Genomic DNA, 27,516 nt, shown 5'->3' with positions numbered 1-27,516 from the left:
CTAGAAACAGCCTGTGGCACTACAGGCCCGTGCTGCTCACTCTCCGACACCCGGTAACAGCCTGGCACTACAGGTCTGTGCTGCTCAATCTCTGGACCCCTAGTAACAGCCTGTGGCACTACAGGCCTGTGCCCCTCACTCTTGGACTTCTAGTAATAGCCTGTGGGACTACAGACCTGTGCTGCTCACTCTCCGACACCTTGTAACAGCCTGTGGTACTACAGGCCTGTGCTGCTCACTCATGGACACCTAGTAACAGCCTGTAGTACTACAGGCCTGTGCTGCTCACTCTCGGACACCTGGTAACAGACTGGCACTACAGGCCTGTGCTGATGACTCTTGGATACCTAGCAACAGCCGGTGACACTACAGGCCTGTGATGCTCGCTCTCAGACACCTAGTAACAGCCTGTGGGACTACAGACCTGTGCTGCTCACTCTCTGACACCTAGTCACAGCCTGTGGCACTACAGGCCTCTGCTGCTCACTCTCTGCCCCCTAGTAACAGCCTGGGCACTACAGACCGGTGCTGCTCACTCATGGACACCTAGTAACAGCTTGTGGCACTACAGGCTTCTGCTGCTCACTCTCGACACCTAGTAACAACCTGTAGTACTACAGGTATGTGCTGCTCACTCTCCGACACCCGGTAACAGCCTGGGCACTACAGGCCTGTGCTGCTCACTCATGGACACCTAGTAACAGCCTGTGGCATTACAGGCTTCTGCTGCTCACTCTCGGACTCCTAGTAACAACCTGTAGTACTACAGGCTGTGCTGCTCACTCTCCGACACCTAGTAACAGCCTGGGGCACTACAGGCCTGTGCTGCTTACTCTCAGACTCCCGGTAACAGACTGGTACTACAGGCCTGTGCTGATGACTCTCGGACACCTGGTAACAAACTGGCACTACAGGCCTGTGCTACTCACTCTCGGACACCGAGTAACTGACTGTGGGACTACAGACCTGTGCTACTCACTCTCTGGACCCCTTAGTAACAGCCTGTGGCACTACAGGCCTGTGCTGCTCACTCATGGACACCTAGTAACTGACTGTGGCACTATAGGTCTGTGCTGCTCACTCATGGACACCTAGTAACAGCCTGGGGCACTACAGGCCTGTGCTACTCACTCTCGGACACCGAGTAACTGACTGTGGCCCTACAGGCCTGTGCTGCTCACTCTCCGACACCTAGTAACAACCTGTAGTACTACAGGCCTGCGCTGTTCACTCTCCGACACCTAGTAACAGCCTGTGGCACTACAAGTCTGTGCAGGTCATTCTCTGGACCCCCAGTAACAGCTTGTGGCACTACAGGCCTGTGCCCCTCACTCTTGGACTCCTAGTAACAGCCTGTAGAGGTACAGGCCTGTGCCGGTCAATCCCAGACCCGGTAACAGCCTGTGGCACTACAGGCCTCTGCTGCTCACTCTCTGGAACCCCAGTAACAGCCTGTGGCACTACAAGTCTGTGCTGCTCACTCTCTGGAACCCCAGTAACAGCCTGTGGCACTACAGGCCTGTGCTGCTCACTCTCTGGAACCCCAGTAACAGCCTGTGGGACTACAGGCCTGTGCTGTTCACTCTCGGACCCCTAGTGACAGCCTGTGGCACTACAGGCCTGTGCCGCTCACTCTCTGAACCCCCAATAACAGCCTGTGGCACTACAGGCCTCTGCTGCTCACTCTCTGAACCCCCAATAACAGCCGGTGGCACTACAGGCCTGTGCTGCTCACTCTCTGGACCCCTAGTAACAGTCTGAGGCACTGCAGGCCTGTGCTGCTCACTCTCTGGACCCCTAGTAACAGCCTGTGGCACTGCAGGCCTGTGCTGCTCACTCTCGGACCCCTAGTAACAGCCTGTGGCACTGCAGACCTGTGCTGCTCACTCTCGGACCCCTAGTAACAGCCTGTGGCACTGCAGGCCTCTGCTGCTCACTCTCTGGACCCCTAGTGACAGACTGTGGTACTGCAGGCCTGTGCTGCTCACTCTCCGACCCCTAGTAACAGCCTGTGGCACTACAGGCCTGCGCTGCTCACTCTCTGGACCCCTAGTAACAGCCTGTGGCACTACAGGCCTGTGCTGCTCACTCTCTGGAACCCCAGTAACAGCCTGTGGGACTACAGGCCTGTGCTGCTCACTCTCGGACCCCTAGTGACAGCCTGTGGCACTACAGGCCTCTGCTGCTCACTCTCTGAACCCCCAATAACAGCCTGTGGCACTACAGGCCTCTGCTGCTCACTCTCTGAACCCCCAATAACAGCCTGTGGCACTACAGGCCTGTGCTGCTCACTCTCTGGACCCCTAGTAACAGTCTGAGGCACTGCAGGCCTGTGCTGCTCACTCTCGGACCCCTAGTAACAGCCTGTGGCACTGCAGGCCTCTGCTGCTCACTCTCTGCCCCCTAGTAACAGCCTGTGGCACTGCAGGCCTGTGCTGCTCACTCTCGGACCCCTAGTAACAGCCTGTGGCACTGCAGGCCTCTGCTGCTCACTCTCTGGACCCCTAGTGACAGCCTGTGGCACTGCAGGCCTGTGCTGCTCACTCTCGGACCCCTAGTAACAGCCTGTGGCACTGCAGGCCTCTGCTGCTCACTCTCTGGACCCCTAGTGACAGCCTGTGGCACTACAGGCCTCTGCTGCTCACTCTCTGAACCCCCAATAACAGCCTGTGGCACTACAGGCCTCTGCTGCTCACTCTCTGAACCCCCAATAACAGCCTGTGGCACTACAGGCCTGTGCTGCTCACTCTCGGACCCCTAGTAACAGCCTGTGGCACTGCAGGCCTGTGCTGCTCACTCTCTGGAACCCCAGTAACAGCCTGTGGGACTACAGGCCTGTGCTGCTCACTCTCGGACCCCTAGTGACAGCCTGTGGCACTGCAGGCCTCGGCTGCTCACTCTCTGGACCCCTAGTGACAGACTGTGGTACTACAGGCCTGCGCTGCTCACTCTCTGGAAAGCCAGCACTGGCAAAGCCAATAGACCTGGTTTGAATGTTCTACCATTTGTAAATATAATGTGTGCGTGCCCGTACTTGCAAGGATCAGTACATTAAACCCAGACCTGTTGGCTTTGCTTGTTTGTACTGAGAGAGAAAAGTCTGCCACAGAGGTCACGCTCACTCAAGGTAAGGCGCCCCCGTCCTCTGGGTGGGAATCCTCAAACAATCAGTACATTCCTTCTATTTTTACAGCCTGTGCTGTGTTTACGGACTACATCTGAAGGTCATGTTCATAGAATCAGCATTGTTAGCACTTCACTGGTTCACAGCCTGGTGTCCAACCAGCGTCATGCCAAGGGGGGCGGGGCCCTGGGGGGGGGAGCGAGGGGGGGGCTGAGGGGGTAAGACTGCATGAGCACAGGGGTCGGCTTCGAGCAATATCATGTACACAGTGGTGTGTTCTCAACACTGGGGCAAACTACTCACTCGAGTCAGAAAAGTGCCTTCTCGGGCACTCTATTCCTAAAAATGGTAATGCAGCTCTGTGGGTGAATGCACCTGCTGGAGAGGCGAGGGAGACAAGCAGAGATGGGTCCAGGGAGACAGAAAAGAGAGAGAGATAGAAGAGAGGGAGAGATGGAGGAGAGAGAAGAGGGGAGAGAGGAGAGGGAGAGATAGAGGAGAGGGAGAGATAGAGGAGAGGGAGAGATAGAGGAGAGAGAAGGGGAGAGGGAGAGAGAAGAGGGAGGGAGAGATAGAGGAGAGGGGGAGATAGAGGAGAGGGAGAGATGGAGGAGAGAGAAGGGGGAGAGAAGAGGGGAGAGAGGAGGGAGAGGAGAGGGACAGAGGAGAGGAGGGAGAGATAGAGGAGAAGGAGAGATGGAGGAGAGAGAAGGGGGGAGAGATGGAGGAGAGAGAAGGGGGAGCGATGGAGGAGAGAGAGTGAAGACGTGGAGAGAGGGAGAAAGAGGGAAGGAGAGACGGATAGAGAGAGAGAGACAGGAAGCGCAAAAGGAGTTAGTGGAGAAGAGGGAGACAGAAAGAGGTGGAGGGCGAGGGAGTGGGAGGGTGAAAGGGCAGTCTGACGAAGAATGAGTGAGACTGGGAGAGAGCAAATGGCGGGTGATCTGGAGGAAGAGAGAAGGAAGGAGGAAGACAAAAAGCACACAGAGTTGGAGTGAGAAGAGAAGGGAGGGAGTAGAGAGGAGGGACATAAGAGAAAGAAAGACTGAGGGAGGTAGAGAGACAGAACAAGAAAGAAGGGTGAGAGAGGAGTGGAACAGAGAATGAAAGAGGGAAAAACAGAAGTCAGTCTGTCCTTAGACTCCTTGCTTTGTAATCCAGCTCTGTGCAGCACTGTTGATTATTTTATTTTATTTTTTTAATAAAGCTTTTTGACGCAGCCAGCATGGACAATGTCATAGCAATTTGTTTTCAACATCTTTTCATAGCACCACTGTAGAAGACGGCTACAAATACACTGACAAAGTCAAACGATCTTGCATAGCAGGACCTATTGGCTTAACCAATGCTTGTTTTTCCTGTCAGGAGGATGGGTCAACTAACAAAGCGACAGGTAGGTGGAGCAAGCAAGAAGGCAATGGGGGAGATGCAAGCAACACAGGGGTGGTGTGGGTTACGGTGCAAGCAAGGAGAGAGGGGGAACGGCACAAGAAGGCAAGCAACAACGGTACCAGGGCAAGAAAATGTGAGGCAAGCAACAACGCGGATCTGGGGATCGCTTGGGGGAGCCGCCCTGCAAACACATGCAGTCCTATGGAATGCTACAACTGAAATAAGATCGCCAAAAGCACACAGTGCGCCGAAACGAAGCAGCACTTGGGCCATGCACCAGCGGAGGAACATACTCATGAACAGGAAGTGAAGCCAGCACGTGCTGACCAAAGAGAAGCAAGGAAATTAGAGTGATGTCAAAGCCAGCCAATGGTAAGCAATGGGCAGGCTCTAAGCTCCCTGTGGGATGCCTTATCTTAGGCAAGACCTAAAAAACACCAAAGAGGAACCATTTCCAATATTGCCATAGTTTTTTATATTTTAAAGAGGCACGAGAAGACAATTTCTTTAAAAAAAAAAAAATAACATACTATGAACTGGCCTCAACCAAACTGGAAATGTTATTCTTCATTAAAATTTAAAATAAACATGTTAGGTGAAATGATTTCCCAGAACTAGTACAGTGTGAATTCACATAGAATGTACTGGTTTCGGATGAAGCCTGAGTAATTACCAGAGGCTAAAAGGGATTCAAACATTCCACTCATCGTTTTTTTATTTAGTTTAGTGTGTCGCCCTAAGCGGGATGGGTACGTGCAGACGTGGGTCCCGTGGACACCGTGCCAATGGACGGAAACGAATTCTCACTGATGAGCCCTAAGCAGGGCAAGACCCGTCCTGGGTTGCTTGTGTTCCAGTTCAGGGAGGAACCGGCTTGGCAGTTCAGGCTGAAATGTTCCCACTGAAGTAGGTTCCACACTGAGGTGGCATGGTGTGAAAAATAACGACGGGCTGTGATGTCACCCGAGTAATTACCAGTGGCGGAGATGAATTCAATCCCATCCATAACTTTTTTGTATACTTTAGCATAACAAAAAATTAATCCACCGTGACAAGAATGAGGTACAACTCCACCCCACCAGTGAATTTTCAGATGAGCATATTAACAATAGCTTCGAAAGTGGGCATAATTCCAACAAGATGGAACACAAAGAAACTAGAAATGCACATATCAGTCCTTGCCCAGATGAAGGTCAGCATCCACCATAGCATGAGCCGAAACACGTTAATCAATATCCTGAAAAAGACTTTGTACCATGTAATGAAGTAACATGAAAAGTTGAGATTTATTGCTTTGTTAAGGCTATGCACGCTTAAATTAACATTTTGTGTTGCAGACAGAGTCATACTTTGTTCACCCAGTTCTGCTATTTGGTTTCATTAAGTTGCAGTCCTTGATATTATCCTGTTACTTTTTTACCCAAAATAAACTCAGGTTGATTTTGATAAATGTTACAAATACATGATTTGTACTTTCCTTTGCAATTTACTGAATTGTGTGTGTATGAAGTTTGTTTTTATGTACAATTCATTCCCATACACACAGATCTGAATTGCTAAATTAACAATAATCTTTTTCAAACAATAAATGTTGCAGAGTAAAACTTGTGAAAGACTGACACTACTGATTTTTTAGGGATACTTAGCCCCTCTGTAGTCTGAGATGAGAAAAAAAGCAAATAATTCACAATACCGCAACTGGCCCCATCGGTACACAAGAATGGGGAATTTGTTAACCCATCTACAAAAAACACAACTATTCACCACAACATCTGGAACTGCCTTGAATAGAAGAACGTCTCAGTAGGTTGAGTGGCCCCTCAAACTCTCCCGTCACCCTAGCGCCACCTAAAGGCCTGATTTAGATTGCGGTGGAAGGGTTACACAACGGTGGCTGATATACGGTATGCCGCAATACAAATCCCATAGGATATCATGGAATGTATATTTTAGTGGACAGGATATCCGTCACTGTTGCCACGGAGTAACCCACGGGTCAAAATACAAATCAGGCCCAAAGTCTTTTATCCTTCAGAGGACAAAAGAGCAGGTACCACAGAGGTGGCCAGCAGTAACACTTACTGCGCACAACTCTATGAAAGTCACTAGGTGGTATCTTCTGATTTAACAGACAAATAAAATGCAGTTTGAAACTCTGAGATTAATTACTGAGATACTCTGATGCAATACCCAAAAGTAAGCAGATATGTTTGTTTGTTTTTTGCAATTTATGTGAGGAAGGAACATTTTAGTTACCACTTATATTACACTGTCAACTGTGAAAGCAAAGTTTCGGCTTTAAAATCTAGTTGGCACAACCTTCATCAGGACAATGGGAATCAGAAACTAATCAGAAAACTCTACACCCCAGGTGAATTTCAGTCCGCATATTAGATTAACTGTACTTCTTCAACATTAGTAATCCTATTTCCAACTCTATGGTGCTTTGCACATATTATCGTTTTTACAGGGATCTCCATTTTAGCTGGAATTACAACATTAAGATATCTATGTTTTTTATCGTCCCACTATATTGACCATTACTGTAGTTACATTTTGTGACTTAGATGAATATCTGTCAGTGATTTTAACTGAAATTAAGTTGAGTTTGTCATTTATTTTATATCTTTGGGATCTCTGTCCAATGTACAGCTCCCCTTGCTGTTGGTTTTAACCTCACTACTTTGCCATGCCGGAGCTCCTTATCATCTGTGAGGATAACAGCTTCAGTACTTGCTAAATATAAACAGGAGATAAGAAGCTGAGATACCATATCCAAACAAGCATTTGCAATGCAACGGATCTCGCGTTTGCTCATGTTAGAGCTGATCGCTTTGTAAACTCCTAACCCGACCTTTCACCTATCGGGCAAAAGTGCATTTATGTACATAACCCGAAAAAGTGAAATTAACTATGTAAAGCGCTCGACTTCTGCCAAGCGAGATCGCGCTCGTAAATTAGAGAAAAAGAAGTCCACGAGCCGGACAGAAAACAGCGAGCCTCGCCTTCTGTACTTGGTCGCTGCGCTCGGGGAGGGCTATCCACCGGAAAAGGCATGACTTATGCGTGCCATCGACTAATGAAAGCAAGCAGAATTTAATAGGCAAGCCCACGAACCAATAAAAAACACTGACGTGACGTTGACAGGGCTCCGAGCCCTTTTCTAAACACTAAAGTGTCTCGCTGCGATACGCAGGCGCGAGCATCGCAGGCTCGACCCTAGAAAAGTGATTGCACGCCTGTAATTTGTATGCTGACGTAAAAAACTGTGGTAAGAAAGAACTAATTTTAAGGCTAGAATATGAATACCAGTGATAAGGAGTTTACTGGTTAGGTGCACTAATGTAAACATTTAAATAGACAAGTTTTTAAAGGTATTTATAATACAGAAAGATGGTTTGGGGATAAATAATCTGAATGCAGTGGCTGTTTTTTGACAAAATCCACTTACTTGTCATGCAGGAATTAAATTTGAAAACTGAATAGAGAGGAAGTGTTTTAACTTCATGAATAGAGATTAGCTAGACCCCAAAAGTTTCCCTAAAAAGTTCATCCTTTCGCAGATAAAGCTTGTCCCTGTCCACCGGTACCTTGGAACCTCCCCGTGCTCTCAGTTTTTGATTAGGGCTACTGGGAAGGTACAAAGACCATCACCTCCAAGCTGACTGGCCTCCTAGTACTGGCAGCTTCACAAATTAAAGGCACCAGAGAAACTCCGAGGACCTCTCAGGAAATACTGGTCATGAGAAGAAAAGATGTTCACTGCAGAAATTCAATTTGTTTAGATTATTTTGTTTAGCTACCCCTTGTTTTATCAAGCAAACATTTAATGATCTTGGTCACAAGTGTGGTAAATGACAAATACTCTACAATACGTCCTGGAGTGTCTTTCCAACACCCAGGTCCTAAGAATCATCGTACCCGGATCCCTTCTGGAACAGATGTGTGTATAAAAAGGCAGAATTACACTCAAGTTGTCAACAATCTATCAAAAGTCATGCCAAATCCCAAACCTGGTAGCCAGTTCCTGAACCTTCTAGCTGATTTATTAACCAGGCCTTTGTTTTCGTGCCTGAGTAATCCTTGGCTCCACATAAGCAACTCTCTCATTTGGGACGATGTTTCTTCCCAGACTTTCTAAATTGGGGAGCTGGACAAATTTAGAGGGAACCCTAACCATCTCCTGCCAGTTAGTCCCTCGCATCAATACAACTGATCGCTGGAGACAGGCCCAGATCTTCAAGATACACATGCGTTCTCAACTAGTTTACTTCCTGTTTGAACAACCATTAACTAGTAGTAGGAACTTGAGGATTCAGTCCGAATCTTCCATGGTACTGGGCAGCGCTCCCAAGAACCCACCGTGCTTTCTTCTGTTTGCAACCTGCACACAGCTCTGTCAGGACTCCATAGCAGGGTCCAGGGATCTGTACTGATTCTACGCAAAGGACACTCCAATATATGCAGGTCCTCAAACTCCAAAGACCTGCATCTCCGGAGTCTTGTTTGAAAGTCCAGGCTGTCAGGACACCTGCTGATTAACACCCAAACGCGCCTCCATTTTTGACCAACCATATCCTTTGAAGTCAAAAATTGGCAACTTCTCCTCCATCACCTCAACCCCTGCAAGGTCTTACGATGTATCATAGATCCTCACCCCACAATGACTGGACGTCAACCGTATGGTGTCATCAAACAACTACACTCTACCAGCTGAAGAAAATAAAGCCTTTACGCCATAAAAATGACTTTACCACAGTCAAGCACACACTGGTCGTACCTCGCGTTGATTTTGGAAACAAAGCTATTTCGAATCTACCCAAATCCACCTTGGTTTTTCCACCCACGGGCCTTCAGCAGCCAAACTCACCTTAGAGAGCAAGATAGAAAGACTGACTTGTATCCAATTTTAGACAGCTTCTGGGGAGTCTTTTAAGTTCTGTTGGAGGAATTTTGTCTTTTGCCGGGCTTGGCACGTGAGAACAAGTTCCTCCAAGCTATCAGCGCTCTTTCCTCGGGTTGCGATGCCTGATGGGGTTGGCACAGGGTCTCTTGGAAGAACTGAAAGATGGAGGCGTGAAACCGGAGGCATGCCAGGTTTAAACACCCAATCAGATGACGTAACAGGAGACAGCATCACAAGTGAGATCTGAAGAGGGGGACGAGTAGAAAGACCCATTTGAGTAATCTCACATCTCACCCATCCGTGTAAAAAGATCTGTGCCGGGTACCTCGAACATCCTTCTCAAAAGGATTAAATGTTCAGCTATATTACTAGCCTTGGCATGTCCAGCAAAAGCCAAGCTGAAAGAGTGGCCACCAAGCTCTGTTGGACGACAAAGGCAATGGAGGGAAAAAGAGATGATCACTACCGGGGTCAGAGGTTAAGAACTTGCAGGTAAGAGACATCAAAGCAGATTAGTTCCTTTCAAATTCTTTAAATCAGTAGTGAGTGTCTCTTCTCAGGTGCACGAGACAAAGTACCACACCAGGTCAGGATAGCAAAGGCCTCTTTACCAACATCTAATGATGTTTCTCATTTTGGGGGATTTAATTCGATGCACTTCCAAACAGAATGGAGAGTTCTCTTTGTGGGGTTTCAATATAGAATCTTCAAAACACGTTTTAGGGTTTCTAGTAGCCCCTTTTCTGGGGGGTACCCCTTGTGCATGCACTCTGCACACCTCAGTTTATGCCCAAGTGTGCTCTGACCTGTAAGAAGCTGAGGTGAGTGATCCAGTGTAGAACTAAAGGACTCCACATTGACCACATGGCACGGAGTCCTGGAATTCACCCGGTTGTCTGCTCCTCTGAATCTGGTGAGCACCAGAAAAGAAGTGGTTTGCTCAGGATCACACAATGTGGTTAAAAGACCCAACCAGCAACTGATCCCTGTCCAGGCTAAATGAAAGTCCATCTGGCCTAAAAGCTGCGTTATTAGAAAAATGTGGCAACGGAGAAAGTGTGCGAGAGGGCTGTCTAAATTAGGGTACTGCGTAGTTCTGCATCACTGACCACCCCCTAGGTGGTGCTCTGAAGCGCTGGCCTGCTTGGGTAACACGCTACACTGCGTAGGGTGTGAGGTTGGAAAGAGGTTTTTGTTTTGATCCTATGTGGGAAGTGTTTCCATGTCATGCGAGATGACCACCACGGTGCGTTATTGTGTTATGGGACGCAACGCGTAGAGCAGTTATTGTGTTACGGGACGCAATGCGTAGAGCAGTTATTGTGTTACGGGATGCAACACGTAGAGCAGTTATTGTGTTACGGGACGCAACGCTTAGAGCAGTTATTGTGTTACGGGACGCAATGCGTAGAGCAGTTATTGTGTTACGGGACGCAACGCGTAGAGCAATTATTGTGTTACGGGACGCAACGCGTAGAGCAGTTATTGTGTTACGGGACGCAACGCGTAGAGCAGTTATTGTGTTACGGGACGCAACGAGTAGAGCAGTTATTGTGTTACGGGACGCAACGCGTAGAGCAGTTATTGTGTTACGGGACGCAACGCGTAGAGCAGTTATTGTGTTACGGGACGCAACGCGTAGCGGTGTGTGGATGATGAAGTGTGAGAGACGGATGTACAGTTGATGGTTTTCAGGACGCTGGAAGCTTCCAGCAGCTCTACCGGTCCTTTTATGGTATTTGATATGATTATAGTCTGCTTGGCTGGTCACTGCACTAGGTTGTCCGATCCCAGATTGTGTGTGTAGCTTGGGCCTGAGCAGGCATGGCTGGGGAGAGAGAAGTGGGAGAGATCTGTTGGGATTATGCGGTGAAGAAAGGAGAATTATGCGGTAAAACAGTGAAAATCATCTGCATTTTACGGAAATTGTGCATATTGTATTTCACTAAAAGCACGCTGATAGATTTTGGGATGCAAGTGCTGTAAAAAATAAACAGGTTTCTTGAGAAAGAAAAATATAAGCGTCTGGCAGGTCCAATTGAACGAGTGCATTACTGCCCAGCGATGCTGGCGTCGCTGGGAAGCAGGGGGGTGCCATAACACCTTGTTTTTCATCTCCCACAGTAATAGAAATTGTGAAAAACATGCAGTGTTGCAATATGCAGAAAAAAGCCCTCAAGTAGACAGTTTGTGTTTAAAAACAAGATGTTTTTATTTATTTTCTGCCTGCAAGTTGTTTTGAAATGTGTCTTAATTTTCGTCCTCACCCATGTGCTCTAGATAGGGCCTTTGCAAGAGCATCTTTGCTTTGCAAAATATGTACATTATTGTATATTCAATATTTTAACGTTCTTGCGTCACTAGAAGCCACTTTAGATTCAAGGCCTTGCGTTTAAAAAAAGTTTACAAATCGTTTCAGACTCTTTTCGACTCTTACGGTATTACCGCATGCGGGAAAATTCCATCTGGTATTACTGGTGACAGGGTATAAGGATTACCATATTACAAAATAACCAGGGAATACAAATTACTGCACCAATTTCAGTAAATGAACACTTGATTCAGGGCCATTTTGAAGGGGCAAGGTCTGCCAGATATGAGTGGAGGATTTCTCCCCGGACATCTTCGCGGTGTTACCGCGGTATACCGGGGGATTTACAATACTAAATGAGCCCACACATCCTGAGGCCCCAACTATCCTCTTGTGATAACTGCTGCTTTCACGACGGTGCTTGTGACACAACTATCAATGCACATGAATAGTGAACCAAACCCTCCCACAGCAAAGAATGAATCATTCATTCCACCCGCTCCATTTACATTAAGAACTAGAGGGTTTTGTTTCCTGCTGCAGACAAAGGCCCTCCGCCCACTCCATCACTTGGGGACGTTGGAAGCATCTGGACAACATCACAATCTTTTTAAACTCTTAAAAACAGCAGTAAGGGGCTGATAAGTGACCGGTTGTTTCTCAGGTCCGGCAAGCCGTGTACATCGTTTTTCATAACAGTTGATCCGTTTCAACAGGGACCAGCAATGTTGCGGTTTGCAGATGATACTGCCCTGTGGGGTGGCAGGGAGGCCTCGCACAATCATATTTATTGACTAACAGCCACTGCTGCAGAATCGCATTATTCCAGCGCCATTGCGTAGTGGGAAGTCAGATGATTTCTTGTAGGGATGGACGAAGAATTCCACTCCGCCGGCGGAGTTCGCTGAGTTTTCCGAAAAACTCCACGAAGTGGTGTGAGTGGAGTTTATTCTCTCGCTCGCCAAATGTTAAGTTAGTGAGCGCGAACAAGAAAAATCTCTAAGTAAGCAAACGTGAACAAGATGTCTGAATGCGAGCGGTCTCAGTAGGCACGACCGCTCGCGTTGAGGGAGCTGCAGCTCGAATTGAGGGAGCTGCCGTTCGAGTAGAAAATTTACTTGAGGGACAAGAAAAAGTTAGCGCCCCATGGTACTCTGCATGATGCTGTTTGCACTGATTTTACATCATGGGAGAAACTCATGCACTGAAAATCAGTGTGAACAGCGAGCCTTACACAAACTCCGCCGCTCGCGGAACTCTGCGTAGCATGGTGGAGTTTTTTCAGCACTTCGAGGAGTTCCGCGTATCAGAACTCCGTCCAGGCCTTATTTCTTGTAGGTGACATGCTGTAATCCAGGCAGGAATGAGTAATAAACTACTATAAATATCAAAATCAATTTCTACTATTACCGCTACATAATACTCTACATAATACTACGTGACAGTATTAATCAGGATATAACAGCGACTACCTCTGATCCTAATACACAAGAATAGAGCCTAGACAGACCAAACACAGCTTTTTGTCCTTCCAGGTAGCTAAGACATGTACAGAGATTGCTAATGGTAGTAATGCAGTGGCACGCACCACATAAAATGAGTTGTTAGTATACCAGTTATACTCTGAAATGGGTAAGCAGAATGGTTTTGGTTCTAAGATGAAGCAGATGTGTTTTTCTTTCAATTGTTTCTGTTCATGTTCTGTGCTTTGGCAACAGAAGGGATTATGGGAACAAGAACATGGCTGCTTGTCTTTGTGTGTGGCCAAATTGTTTGGTGTGTGGCTGCCAGCCACCACCTTGCACTGTTTTGTATGGACCAGCACTTTAACGCAAATTATGTCATGAAGATTTTCTTGCTTCAAACAATGACTGACAAGCGATCCCCATGAGCATCTCAAGGTCAATCATATTGGATAACAACCATCTCATGGTGAATCGTATTGGATAAGTAACATCTCAAGCTCAATCACATCTGACAAGTAAAGTATTGAACAAGCATTGTCTCGTGGTCGAACACGTACAAGCAGTCTCTCATGGTCAATCGTATTGGACAAGTATTGTCTCATGGTCGATCACGTACAGGCAGTGTCTCGTGGTCAATCGTATTGGACAAGTATTGTCTCGTGGTCGATCACGTACAAGCAGTCTCTCGTGGTCAATCGCATTGACCAAGTATTGTGTCGTGGTCGATCACGTACAAGCAGTCTCTCGTGGTCAATCACATTGGACAAGTATTGTCTCATGGCCGATCACGTACAAGCAGTCTCTCGTGGTCAATCGTATTGGACAAGTATTGTCTCGTGGTCGAACACGTACAAGCAGTCTGTCGTGGTCAATCGTATTGGACAAGTATTGTCTTGTGGTCGAAAACGTACAAGCAGTCTCTCGTGGTCAATCGCATTGGACAAGTATTGTCTCGTGGTCAAACACGTACAAGCAGTCTCTCGTGGTCAATCGTATAGGACAAGTATTGTCTCGTGGTCGATCACGTACAAGCAGTCTCTCGTGGTCAATCGTATTGGACAAGTATTGTGTCGTGGTCGATCACGTACAAGCAGTCTCTCGTGGTCAATCGCATTGACCAAGTATTGTCTCGTGGTCGATCACGTACAAGCAGTCTCTCGTGGTCAATCGCATTGGACAAGTATTCTCTCATGGTCGATCACGTACAAGCAGTCTCTTGTGGTCAATCGTTTTGACCAAGTATTGTCTCATGGTCGAACACGTACAAGCAGTCTCCTGTGGTCAATCGTATTGGACAAGTATTGTCACATGGTCGATCACGTACAAGCAGTCTCTCGTGGTCAATCGTATTGGACAAGTATTGTCTCATGGTCGATCACGTACAAGCAGTCTCTCGTGGTCAATCGTACTGGACAAGTAGTGTCTTATGGTCAAACACATTGGACACGTAGCGTCTCTGGGTCAACCGTATATGATAGCACCTTGTGATAAATCATACTGGGTAAATAGTGTCTCATGGTCAACGGCATCTACTAAGTAGCATTTCATGCCCAATCCTATCCGATAGTGTCTCATGATAAGTTGTACTGTGATAAGTAAAGTCTCATGGTCCATGGCATCTCATAAGTAGTGTTTCAAGGCCAATCACGTTGAGAGAGCCTCCTGGTCAGGTGGGACTTCGTCCAGCACACGCAGAGGTGGGGTTCCTGAGCTCCACAACTGGGCGGTGGCCGGACTGACAAGCTTTGGAGGCGGCGCCTGGACAGCTGGGCCCGGGAGGTGGGCTGATACAGCTTATTCAATGCAGGTCAAAGGTCAGGCCACTCACCACAAGAAAGGCCTCACAAAACAGTACAGGTGGCACAGGGCACCGCTTCTTACCAAGGGCAACTCTCCAAACACTGGGTAGGTGAAACACAAAAGGGCAGGTCGCACCACAGGAGGTCTGGCCAACGACCGTGGGCAGACTCTCGCTGCAGAGTAGGCCACTCCACCCTGGGTAAGCTACCACTACAGGGTAACTGGCACCAGAGGACAGGTGGCACCACAGTGGGTAGCTGGCACCACCGAGGGCAGACTACCACTACAGGGCAACTGGCACCACTACAGGGTAGCTGGCACCAGAGGGCAGGTGGCACCACCGAGAGCAGACTACCACTACAGGGCAACTGGCACTACCGTGGCCAAGTGGACCACCACCGAGAATAAGCCCTAACACAGGCAGAACCCCCACTCCACCCACACACACCCCGGCAGGCCAGATGTGTCAGCAGCAGGGATCTGTCAGTGCACACACTAAAGACCTCGGCACGTGCCACTTCCGTCACTTCCGGTGGAGGGTGTAGGTGCCCCCTTCCCATCCCTGCACAGGTGTACAACAGAGCCCGCTCATCCATAAAAGTGTAAACAACTGAGGGCCTCGAGGCTTCTCCTGCTCGGGTGCCTCAAAACAACACACTTGTGCAGTCCGAGCCTCCGCTGCACTAAAGCGCCAAGAAGCACTTCTTTTAGTGGGCAATGAATAAGTCGTAAATTATGAGGGCACTTCCGCCGCACTCCACAAGGGCAACGAGTCGTAGGGAGAGGTGTTGGCAGCGTGGACTCAATTATTCATCCTTACAGGGCATCAAGTTCAGCGCAGGCGTGTAGGTTTAACTATGGACGCCAGATATACACTGCAAAGGACACCACATATCTCTCAGAACTTAATCTAAGTTACTACCAATCAAAGGTACTCACATCGACCTGGGAATGATGATAGGCTGAGTAGGTCCTACTAGCTCCGTCCCTGTGACATGCCAGATACATCTACGTCTGTACAAGGGACACTACTTTCTGGTCCGTCTCCGCCTCAAGGCCCATCACCCCTGATGGTTAAAGCACGGAGTGCGCCCTGGGCGGGGTTATAGTGCGGCACAGGCTGAACGGGGCTGCGCCACCGACCACCTGCACCTTTCAGGGGCCCGTGTGCCGGGTCTGGCAGTGCTCTACAACCAGCCCAATCCCTTCCGAAGCAGGTGAGCAAAACTTACAAAGCGCTCCACACTGCTCAGGAGTTTCTAGGAGCTAGCGCCGGTCAACCCTCCTAGAGACGGCTTCCTAGGAGAAGAAAGTGAATTATTAAAGTCATAAAACGCCTCGCTCTTTGTGACTGGTCAGTTGTTTCAGTGGCTGAGAGAATACCATCAAGAGTTCATCGAATAAAGCACTATACAGCATCACACCTAGTGCCTTGAAAAAACTATTCGGAGGAGAGCCCAGTTCTCCTCGCCACGGATCTACCTGCAACGAGCGGCTCGACACTGCAGGAGAATCACAGTCCATTTTGGCACCAAGCTGATCCCCTGAATTTCTGTCGAACGTATACGGCTTCAATGAGCTTTATACGACCACATACTTTGTTAACAAGAAATCAGAGCGGGTGCAATCTTGGCCTCTAGTGCACTAGTACTCACCATGAACGGTGGTCCGAGAAGTACTTCCAGCCTCCAAAGAGACCCTGTTAGTGGGCACCGAGACTGGCACATTCCCACCAGACTGGCCCTTCTGCATTACGTTTATATGCCACGTTATCTCCACTGGTAGAGCTCCTTGAAACATTCACATGGCACCGAAGCGCTATACTAACCTGGACGTCCCTGCCATGTTGTTCTGGGATTTCCGCAGGTTTGGGCGTGTTTGTGCCTGGGGTACATTCCTTGCACTTATTGGTGCCCCTCAAGAATTTCACTCACTTGCCCCAAAAGTAAGACTGGGCTGCGAAGGGCAGACAGCACATCCGAGAGGTGCCCCTGCCCCCTAGTGTCTGCTGTCCTTGGGTGCTGGTGAACAGGCCAGGAGGTGCCGGCGCACAGTGGTGAAAAAGTGAAGTGGGGTGTCCTTGAACATGTTAAGGTCAGTTCAGTAAAGGGGAAATCGTGAAGTGTGCCCCCTCTGACACCCCCAACCAGGGCTACCCCAAAGACCACTCTCCTCTGGGAGGAGGCACAAACTGGGTCTGGTCATTGATTCCTTTCTCACCAGGACCACAGACCAAACACTGGTGAACGAGTGACCTAGCACAAATTAAACTCGATTAATCTGGACTCCAATTATATCAGGTATTAATGAGACTTTAAACTATCCTGTGCCTGGTTTGCAAAGGTGGTCTGGGCTGCAGTCGGCCCTTCTGGCAATAAAGAGGTTTCTCATTGGAAACGTCACAGAAAAAATATTCAGCTCTTCACTCTGGTGAGTGCAGTACTGTTGCATCGAAGCGCTATATGAATCCAATTACAAAACAAGGGGTTTTGTGTTCGCTTCAGGGCCAATCTCTAACCATAAGATACACAGCTGGTTTATTAAACAACAAAAGGAAATACCCCATGTGCCTCCGCTAGCACAACCGGACTTTCTTCGCCAAACGTTTTTTTTACTTTAATGCTGCACAATTTATTCAAACCTGTCGCGAGGCCACAAAGTACCCTTAAAAGTGGTTTCCTTTATTTCAATGTTTTAAACCAAAGCATAATCCATTTCGTTTCACGGCTTCATTTCTTAGATGAGTTTCTTAAACGTGAAATGGGAATGGCTGGTTATATTTAGAATAGATAAAAAGGTATGTGTTTTTTTTTAAACCAAACACAGGTATAATCCAATAAAAGGTATGTATGCACTAGCAAGGAGTAATTGTCGAGGCCAAATGAGCTCGGCTACCTACCGAGAGGGCAAAGGTCACCGTGGCTTCCACCCCGGAGCTCGGACAGGCTCCCTGAGGCACCGCCTGGTCGGGCATCTTTCAAAGACGCACAGTAATCACGGACATGTTTAGGCCGCTTTGGGTTTGTTCCTGTGACGTAGTTGAGCGCTTTGAAATTAATTACTCTCCAATTAAGGCGATGGCACGTGTATTTCTGCGCTCGGCATAGTCTGAAAGCCGCACTGGAGGTGCTGCGCCCTGGAGGTGAAAACTGCAAGGAATGTGTTTCCAAGGGACACCACAACCGAGGGAGGACGTGTTTTTTTCTCAACACATTTCTGAGTCAGGTAAGGAAGTGCAGCCTTATAGGTCCTTATCAACATTGGGAGCACGAAAGGCTGGTTCGGCCTCACGTGGACTCAGGTGCACTCATTTACCGAGTTCTCTCACTGAGGCACTAACTTCAGCCCCGGGACGGTGAATAAAAAGCCTCGATCAAAGCTCCCACAGTGCTTCTCAGCGGCTTCTAGGAACATGGCCGCGCCTATACAGGGAGTGCAGAATTATTAGGCAAATAAGTATTTTGACCACATCCTCCTCTTTATGCATGTTGTCTTACTCCAAGCTGTATAGGCTCGAAAGACTACTACCAATTAAGCATATTAGGTGATGTGCATCTCTGTAATGAGAAGGGGTGTGGTCTAATGACATCAACACCCTATATCAGGTGTGCATAATTATTAGGCAACTTCCTTTCCTTTGGCAAAATGGGTCAAAAGAAGGACTTGACAGGCTCAGAAAAGTCAAAAATAGTGAGATATCTTGCAGAGGGATGCAGCACTCTTAAAATTGCAAAGCTTCTGAAGCGTGATCATCGAACAATCAAGCGTTTCATTCAAAATAGTCAACAGGGTCACAAGAAGCGTGTGGAAAAACCAAGGCGCAAAATAACTGCCCATGAACTGAGAAAAGTCAAGCGTGCAGCTGCCACGATGCCCCTTGCCACCAGTTTGGCCATATTTCAGAGCTGCAACATCACTGGAGTGCCCAAAAGCACAAGGTGTGCAATACTCAGAGACATGGCCAAGGTAAGAAAGGCTGAAAGACGACCACCACTGAACAAGACACACAAGCTGAAACGTCAAGACTGGGCCAAGAAATATCTCAAGACTGATTTTTCTAAGGTTTTATGGACTGATGAAATGAGAGTGAGTCTTGATGGGCCAGATGGATGGGCCCGTGGCTGGATTGGTAAAGGGCAGAGAGCTCCAGTCCGACTCAGACGTCAGCAAGGTGGAGGTGGAGTACTGGTTTGGGCTGGTATCATCAAAGATGAGCTTGTGGGGCCTTTTCGGGTTGAGGATGGAGTCAAGCTCAACTCCCAGTCCTACTGCCAGTTCCTGGAAGACACCTTCTTCAAGCAGTGGTACAGGAAGAAGTCTGCATCCTTCAAGAAAAACATGGTTTTCATGCAGGACAATGCTCCATCACACGCGTCCAAGTACTCCACAGCGTGGCTGGCAAGAAAGGGTATAAAAGAAGGAAATCTAATGACATGGCCTCCTTGTTCACCTGATCTGAACCCCATTGAGAACCTGTGGTCCATCATCAAATGTGAGATTTACAAGGAGGAAAACAGTACACCTCTCTGAACAGTGTCTGGGAGGCTGTGGTTGCTGCTGCACGCAATGTTGATGGTGAACAGATCAAAACACTGACAGAATCCATGGATGGCAGGCTTTTGAGTGTCCTTGCAAAGAAAGGTGGCTATATTGGTCACTGATTTGTTTTTGTTTTGTTTTTGAATGTCAGAAATGTATATTTGTGAATGTTGAGATGTTAGATTGGTTTCACTGGTAATGAAAAATAATTGAAATGGGTATATATTTTTTTTTGTTAAGTTGCCTAATAATTATGCACAGTAATAGTCACCTGCACACACAGATATCCCCCTAACATAGCTAAAACTAAAAACAAACTAAAAACTACTTCCAAAAATATTCAGCTTTGATATTAATGAGTTTTTTGGGTTCATTGAGAACATGGTTGTTGTTCAATAATAAAATTAATCCTCAAAAATACAACTTGCCTAATAATTCTGCACTCCCTGTATACTGCAAACACACCATATCCTCTCTACTAACCCCTCCCCGAGCCTCACAGTTCCCACATCTTCTAAACGGGGCCCAGAGTCACCCCAAGAGGAGACACATCACCCCCTCATCTCCCACTGAACCTCCAAGCACGAGACTGGCCTGTTACAGGGGATCACTCAGGCACGAGGCGTCCAAAGCTGCCGCAGACAGAGGTGCCCAATGTCCTAAAAACGCCTAGTATGCAGTCATCGGTGCTTCAATGCGCCTAGAAGCTATGTAGCTCATATGGTGCGCAGAAAAGCCCTTTAAGTAACCCTTCACCTCCAGGGTGAAGCCCTTGGCACAGACTGGTCGCTACTCTCAAGGAAGCTGAGATATTTTACATAACCTAAAGTCAGTAAATGTTCTTCTATGTTTCTCTTTTCAAGTTTTTAATTTTTTTTAAGTTGTATTATGTACAAGATGGATCTTAATGTGTATTTTTTTTTTTTTTTTTTACATTTTAGTGGAAATGTGAAACTTTTTTTTTAATACAATGAAACGCCACTGTGCTTGAGTCAGGTGAACCGGTCTGTCGTCTGGAGCTGCACCGCCCTCGGACCACGAGGTGCCCCCCTGGACCTGCAGGAAGGAGGCGACCGGTGGTGGTCACTCCGGACAAACCGGTACTGCCGAGTGTCCTGCAGCCGAGCCGAAGAGCAGTGGGGGCTGGGCACACGCCACCCCCTGACCCCCAGTGGAGCGAGCTTCATTCTGGTCACAACAAGGGTGCAAAACAAACCCCAACCTGGAAACAACAAGCACTGGCAATGACAACAGGTCTAGCTTGTAAGTGAAAGTGCCTGGGTTCACGCACTTAATAGGCCATGCAGGCATGTAGTCGTTCATCCCTGCAGTTATGCATCCATTCATTCACTGACTGACTCATTCTTGCATTCATCCACTCTCTCAACCACAGTAAAGCACACAGACTGAACAACACATGCATGGCAGGCATATGCTTTCAATAACAAAATTAAACATAACACTGGGTGGCTGTCATGCAATATTATTGTACACTGTATATGGTTGTTTTAAAGTTCCCAAGTTTAGAGCTAACTTGGTGGCCATCTTGGAATGGTAAAGCAATGATACACGATGAACAACACCAAGCCATGATGGATGCCTGGGCTGGAAGAAATGTCAGTGTACCACAGATTAAAGGAGAGACGAGCAAAACAGCAATTACCACCGTTTGGGGACCCTAATATGCTGGGAAAATAAAAACCGAAGAAGGAAAGATGTGCTGAGAACCTATAAACGGATAAAATGGCAAAATAAACCAGTGGCCCACAGTCACTGTCAGGGAGAGGTGCAGGTGTGCCGAGACAAACAGCGCCACTCACAGGGCAAGAGAGCCAACAGCTGAAGGGGGCTGACCCACAGCCTCCACATGCTGTCATGGAAGGAAGCAAACCTGCTCCGTGGTTTAGTCAAGGAGGGCAATCAGCCCCCAAAACCACTGCCTACAAACGCAATCTGTGGACTTTCATGGAATAAAACACATGCCTGCAGGCTTTAACAGAGCAATAGCGATCTGCCCGTAAATGTGTTTTGGCTTTTACAGAAGCGTTTCTTAACAAATAAATCAGGACTACGGCCTTTGTCTTAACGTTTTAAAATAAAAACATCTGACCAATGTTATTTAAATTCCTTTTCCCAATGAGCAAATCGGGCTTACAACCATTATCAATGGACTGTCGCAATAACCGACCTGGTCCTACTGTATAGATGCTAAACTTTCCCACAGGCAAACACCAGGTACGCCATAATGTACACAATTACAGCTGTCAAAACAATATAACCCCCCCCCCCCCGAAGACGACGCAATAAGGTTTATCATATTCCCATTTCCTGATGCCTATGGACCAATAAAGCTCCAGCCTTTCCCATCATCATCACACCATGACCAATCACCCTCCGACTAAGTGGTCACAGACTGGCCACCATCATGCACACAGTTATACAATTACAAAGATGTACAAAATTACAGCTGGTAAAACAACATTCAAGCCCCTCAAAATACCCTCCTAAGAATCATCGTAGTGGCCGTGGTAGCCAACACCTAAACCTTGCCTACTGCGGTCATCTGTGAGATCTGGTGTAACAAAATGCCGGTGTGCAGCCTGAAACAAAGTGGGGTACCAAACCAGTGTTCAAGGCCTATGGGCTTTAACAAGTACTTTTCACAAAGAATAAGCCAACATTTCCGGACTGGGCAGAACATTTTCCAGTCAATCCATCAGGCCTATGTTAACGTCTGTCACCGTAACCAGTGCAAGTCTATTTCTCACAGGGTGCACCTTAAAAAAAATTACAAATATATATAAAAAAAAATATTACAGTTGGCAAAGCAAAATATTATTTCTCTTAAAAGGGCCTAACAAGGATTAACACAGCACAAATCTTTTATGGTCACAGTTTATCATTTGGGAGGGAGTGGCTTGAGGGACGTAATCTACTCCAAAACCATTACCTACTACTGTAATCTGTGAGGTTCCACTCTACAACCTGCTACTCTGCAGGCTTTAAAGCAGTGTTAATAGCAACCCGCCTTTGACTGCCTGTAGACTTTTAAATATGCTTTTCGAGAAGAAAAATGACATCAAGCCTACTGACTTCATCATAGATTTCATAACAAAGAGGTCAAGCCTACAAAGTACATCACTGGCGTGCTACGATAACCAAAGCTGCAACGCAACCTGCTACGCTGAGCCTAAGCGTGTCCACTAAGAATACATTTCAAGCACTCTTTTTCAGTGGAAGCACACAACTTCTGTCCAATCAAATGCTGCTTCCAAGGCAACCAACATGCACGCGGAATAGGGGTGGGCGATAAATTCTGCTCCAGAGCCGGAGTTGGCGGAGTTTTAGCCATTCCACGTTATGCTTGCAAGGTGACTTCGCGTTACGCTTGTAACCAAGGGTCAGCCGTGCAAATACCTAACGAGTAAATCATATAAGCATCATGCGAGATTATGAGGAAGGGTCTTTAAAATTCAAGAAAGTATTTAACACTATGAAGCATTTCACCCTAGTACATCAAGGTAGGTCTCCGAAATGAGAAGTATTTCTACATAGTGGGTTATTATACATAAAAAGTGAGAGTTTTGAAACATGAACTAAGAAACATTCCTGTCCCCGCCCTGTTGGCAATGCTATCAGTGAGCTAGGAGGCAAGTCCTTTGCCCTGCGTCCCCTATATCTGGCCTAGATTCTTACAATACAGAGAGCAACATTACGGGCAATTAATTCAAACAGGGACAACACACCTCCCGAAGCCACATATTTGAAGGTGCTTTCATATATGATAACAAATAAAAAGGGGGCTGGGGGAGATAAAATAGGTAAGCACATAGTTCTGCTAGATTTACAGAGTGCAAACCCTCCCTATGAACATCACAGCGCCTCTCAACAGACTCAGGCTATGTTCAGGGCCACTGGACTTATGCGATCGTGAGGCCGCAGAGTTTTTCCACATAATTATAGGTTTGCCATATTTGCCACATAATCCATCATCTGCTGCATAATCTGCAGATTTTACCAAACATTAAATGTTTCTAGCTCAAACGGTTCAAAAGTTACCAAAAGCTCTGCAACACCTGTTGCCACGCAGTGGAAGAGCCACTGCAAAGGTTGACAGGTCCCCTTTCTGTCGCCTCACGCTATAGGTGGGTGTTGAACTGATACCATGGGGGTGCAACTAATACCAAGACAGTGTTAGCAAGTGTAACAAGCATTTGCAATGCAACGGGTCTCGCGTTTGCTCGTGTTAGAGCTGATAGCGTTGTAAACTCCTAACCCGACTTTTCACCTATCGGGCAAATGTGTATTTATATACGTAACCCGAAAAAGTGCAATTAACTATGTAAAGCGCTCGACTTCTGCCAAGTGAGATCGCGCTGGTAAACTTGAGAAAAAGAAGTCCACAAGCTGGACAGAAAACAGCGCGCCTCGCATGTTTTCTGTACTCGGTCGCTGCGCTCGAGGAGGGCTAACCACTGGAAAAGGCATGACGACGTATGCGTGCCTCCGACTAATGAAAGCAAGCAGATTTTATTAGGCAAGCCCACGAACCAATAAAAAACACGGACGTGACGTTGACAGGGCTCCGAGCCCTTTTCTGAACACTAAAGAGTCTCGCTGCGATACGCATGCGCGAGCATCGCAGGCTCGACCCTAAAAATGACAAACTAACGAAGCAGTATTTTAATGATGTGTCAAATTACACCGTATAATTTGCACTTAGTTGCCGCATAATTTACTCAACCCTGCTGTATAATTCCAGTGGCCCTGACTCTTACATATTTTTTTCAACAGAGGGAGACTTGCCTGTATTTAGAGGCTGTGATTTGAACCTGATAAGTTACTCGGTCTGCAGCTGTAGCTACCAGACCACGTCACCTCCGGTGAAGGTTCTATTCCTTCTAGGCTCCAGCTTTCTGAGGCTCGATCGCCTCCACCCCTCACAGAGGTACTTCTGAAAGCTCTTTTTCTGTTGCTCCTATAAGGTAGGGACGGCTGCACTCTCAAGCCAAGTCTAAAGTGCCCCCCACTTATCACCTGAATAACAAACGGCCTGATTTAGAGCTTGGCGGAGGGAATACTCTATCACAGACTAGAAGAATACCCCACCTGGGGCATTAGGATCTCCATAGGATATAATGGGATTGTAATACAGCAGATGGGATATCCATCACATGGGATATCCGTCACATTAGTCATGGAGTATTGGGATATCCGTCACATGGGATATCCGTCACATTAGTCATGGAGTATTGGGATATCCGTCATGTTAGTCATGGAGTATTGGGATATCCGTCACGTTAGTCATGGAGTATTGGGATATCCGTCACGTTAGTCATGGAGTATTGGGATATCCGTCATGTTAGTCATGGAGTATTGGAGTATTGGGATATCCGTCACATTAGTCATGGAGTATTGGGATATCCGTCACGTTAGCCATGGAGTATTGGGATATCCGTCACGTTAGCCATGGAGTATTGGAGTATTGGGATATCCGTCATGTTAGTCATGGAGTATTGGGATATCCGTCACATGGGATATCCGTCACATTAGTCATGGAGTATTGGGATATCCGTCACGTTAGTCATGGAGTATTGGAGTATTGGGATATCCGTCACGTTAGCCATGGAGTATTGGAATATCCGTCACGTGAGTCATGGAGTATTCCCTTCCCACCAAGACCTCATCGGGCACAAAGTACCACCTTCCCAAACCAAAGCGCACAGAGGGCCACTGGGGGTCCACAGTGCATGCCCCCCCAACCACCAGCCCTGGAGAGAAAGAAACCATAAGCTCACCTTTACTCCATCCCCCTTTAGCAGCCAAGAAGTGCTTTGAAGCGGCCGGTGCAAGTGCTGTGCTACACAAGTGCTTTCATTCACACATTCAGTCTCTAACCTCTAACGCGTCAGAGTGCTGCCTTCCTGGCGACCGGCTGCAACCCGCTTTATACAAGTGGGCGGGCTGTGTGCCCAAGAGCAGCAGGCGGCAAAACCAAAGCGCCGGGACTTCCCCAGGAAGCGGGGGAGGCGCCTCCGAACCGTGAGCGGATGTCAGTTAATGGGGATCGGAAAGGGAAGCCCCTTCCTTCAAGCATCGCTGCAGTCTAAGAGCACGTGCGAGACACCCCAAAGAGATGCGAAGTCACTAGAAGAGAGAGAGAGAGAGAGAGAGAGAGAGAGAGAGAGAGAGAGAGAGAGAGACTGGAGAAAAGGAGAGAGAGGAGAGTGAGAAAGAGAGACAGGCGAGAGAGAGAGTGAGAACGACAGGCCAGAGAGAAAGACAGGCGAGAGAGAGACAGGCGAGAGAGAGAGACAGGCCAGAGAGAGACAGACGAGAGAGAGACAGGCGAGAGAGAGACAGGCGAGAGAGAGAGACAGGCCAGAGAGAGACAGACGAGAGAAAGAGAGACAGGCGAGGGAGAAAGACAGGGGAGAGAGACAGGACAGAGAGAGAAAGAGACAAGCCAGGGAGAAAGACAGGCGAGAGAGAGACAGGCGAGAGATACAGGCGAGAGAGAGACAGGCCAGGGAGAAAGACAGGCGAGAGAGAGACAGGCGAGAGAGACAGACGAGAGAGAGAGAGACAGGCCAGGGAGAAAGACAGACGAGAGAGACGGGACAGGGAGAGAAAGAGATGCCAGAGAAGAGAGAGAGGATAGCGAGAGAGAGAAGAGAGAAAGACAGACCGAATTTACAGAGAGATTGAGAGACAGATAAAAGAGACTGACAGAAAGAGAGGAGACAGCGAGATAAGGGGGGAAGAGAGACAGACGGAATCACGCATCAAAAAGAGGTAAAGACAGCACGGAAAGAAATAAAGTGAGAGAGAGAGACAGACGCGGCGAAAGAAGGTCACACACCACAGGGACAGAGAGACACACAAAGGGACACGTCAGGGAGACAGTCACACATTGGGAAGAGAAAGTCACAAAGAAAGAGACAGGCGCTGAAAAGCAAAAAGAACAAACGAGACAAAAAGTGTAAAACCACCAGGCGGGCGAGAGACACGTTCACAGGTCCCACCCTGGAAAGAGACACTCCGTGAGAAAGAGAGAGAGAAAGACCAAACGGAAGAAGAGACGGTCCCAAAGAGGGATGAAGAGACATACCACTGACCAGCAGAGAGTGCGGGAGGAGCGGAGAGGCAGAGGTGGGTCACAACCACGACAGATGTGCTGGGGGGGGGGGGGGGGGGGGGGGGAGACTGTGTCTAGCCAGAGGTGCGAGGTGAGAGTAACAAGGGATGCCTAGGGCGAGTCACACAGAGGGAGATGTCTCGGGAACATCTGCACCGAGTGACACGTCCGATGCCAACAGGGCTCTCGCTTTCAGGGTCAGTCACATCATTCCGGGAGAGGCACCGATAACTGCTGGTACACAACCTGAAATCAGGGCCCACCCCACACTAGGACAACTCAGGGCCATTAACTCCTGGTATAGGCCTGCCAGCCCCAACCTGAAATCAGCCCCCCTGACCCCCAAACCAGAACAACTCAAGGTCAATAACTCCTGGTATAGGCCTGGCAGCCCCAACCTGAAATCAGGGTCCATCTCCCATTAGAACAACTCCGGGCCAATAGCCCTGCCAGCCCCAACGTGAAATCAGGGCCCACCCCCCACTAGAACAACTCAATGCCACTAACTCCTGGTATAGGCATGGCAGCCCCAACCTTAAATTAGTGCCCACCCCCCATTAGAACAACTCAGGGCCATTAACACCTGGTATAGGTCTGGCAGCCCTAACCTGAAACCAGGGCCCTTCTCCCACTAGAACAACTCAGGCCAATAACTCCTGGTTTAGGCCTTGCAGTCCCAAACTGAAATCAGGGCCCACCCCCAATTAGAACAACTCAGGGCGATTAACCGCAGTACTGCCCAATGTAAAACAAAATACTGTCCAATATAAATCCTCAAGAGCTGCCATTCTGACCAGTGTAAAACCCCAAGCACTTCAATACGGCCCAATGTAAACCCTC

The 27,516-nt window shown here is 47.8% G+C and overlaps 1 protein-coding gene across 5 annotated transcripts in view; it reads right to left on the bottom strand.

Annotated features, from left to right (window-relative positions):
• TNK2 (tyrosine kinase non receptor 2) overlaps positions 1-27,516 on the bottom strand; it is a 372,582-nt gene that overhangs the window by 337,639 nt on the left and 7,427 nt on the right. The gene's annotated exons all lie outside the window — the stretch shown is intronic.

This window comes from Pleurodeles waltl, chromosome 11 (assembly GCF_031143425.1).
Source record: "Pleurodeles waltl isolate 20211129_DDA chromosome 11, aPleWal1.hap1.20221129, whole genome shotgun sequence".
In the NCBI taxonomy this organism is placed as follows: domain Eukaryota; kingdom Metazoa; phylum Chordata; class Amphibia; order Caudata; family Salamandridae; genus Pleurodeles; species Pleurodeles waltl.
The sequence above is the reverse complement of the archived record's forward strand: the minus strand, read 5'-3'. Positions and strand labels throughout refer to the sequence as shown.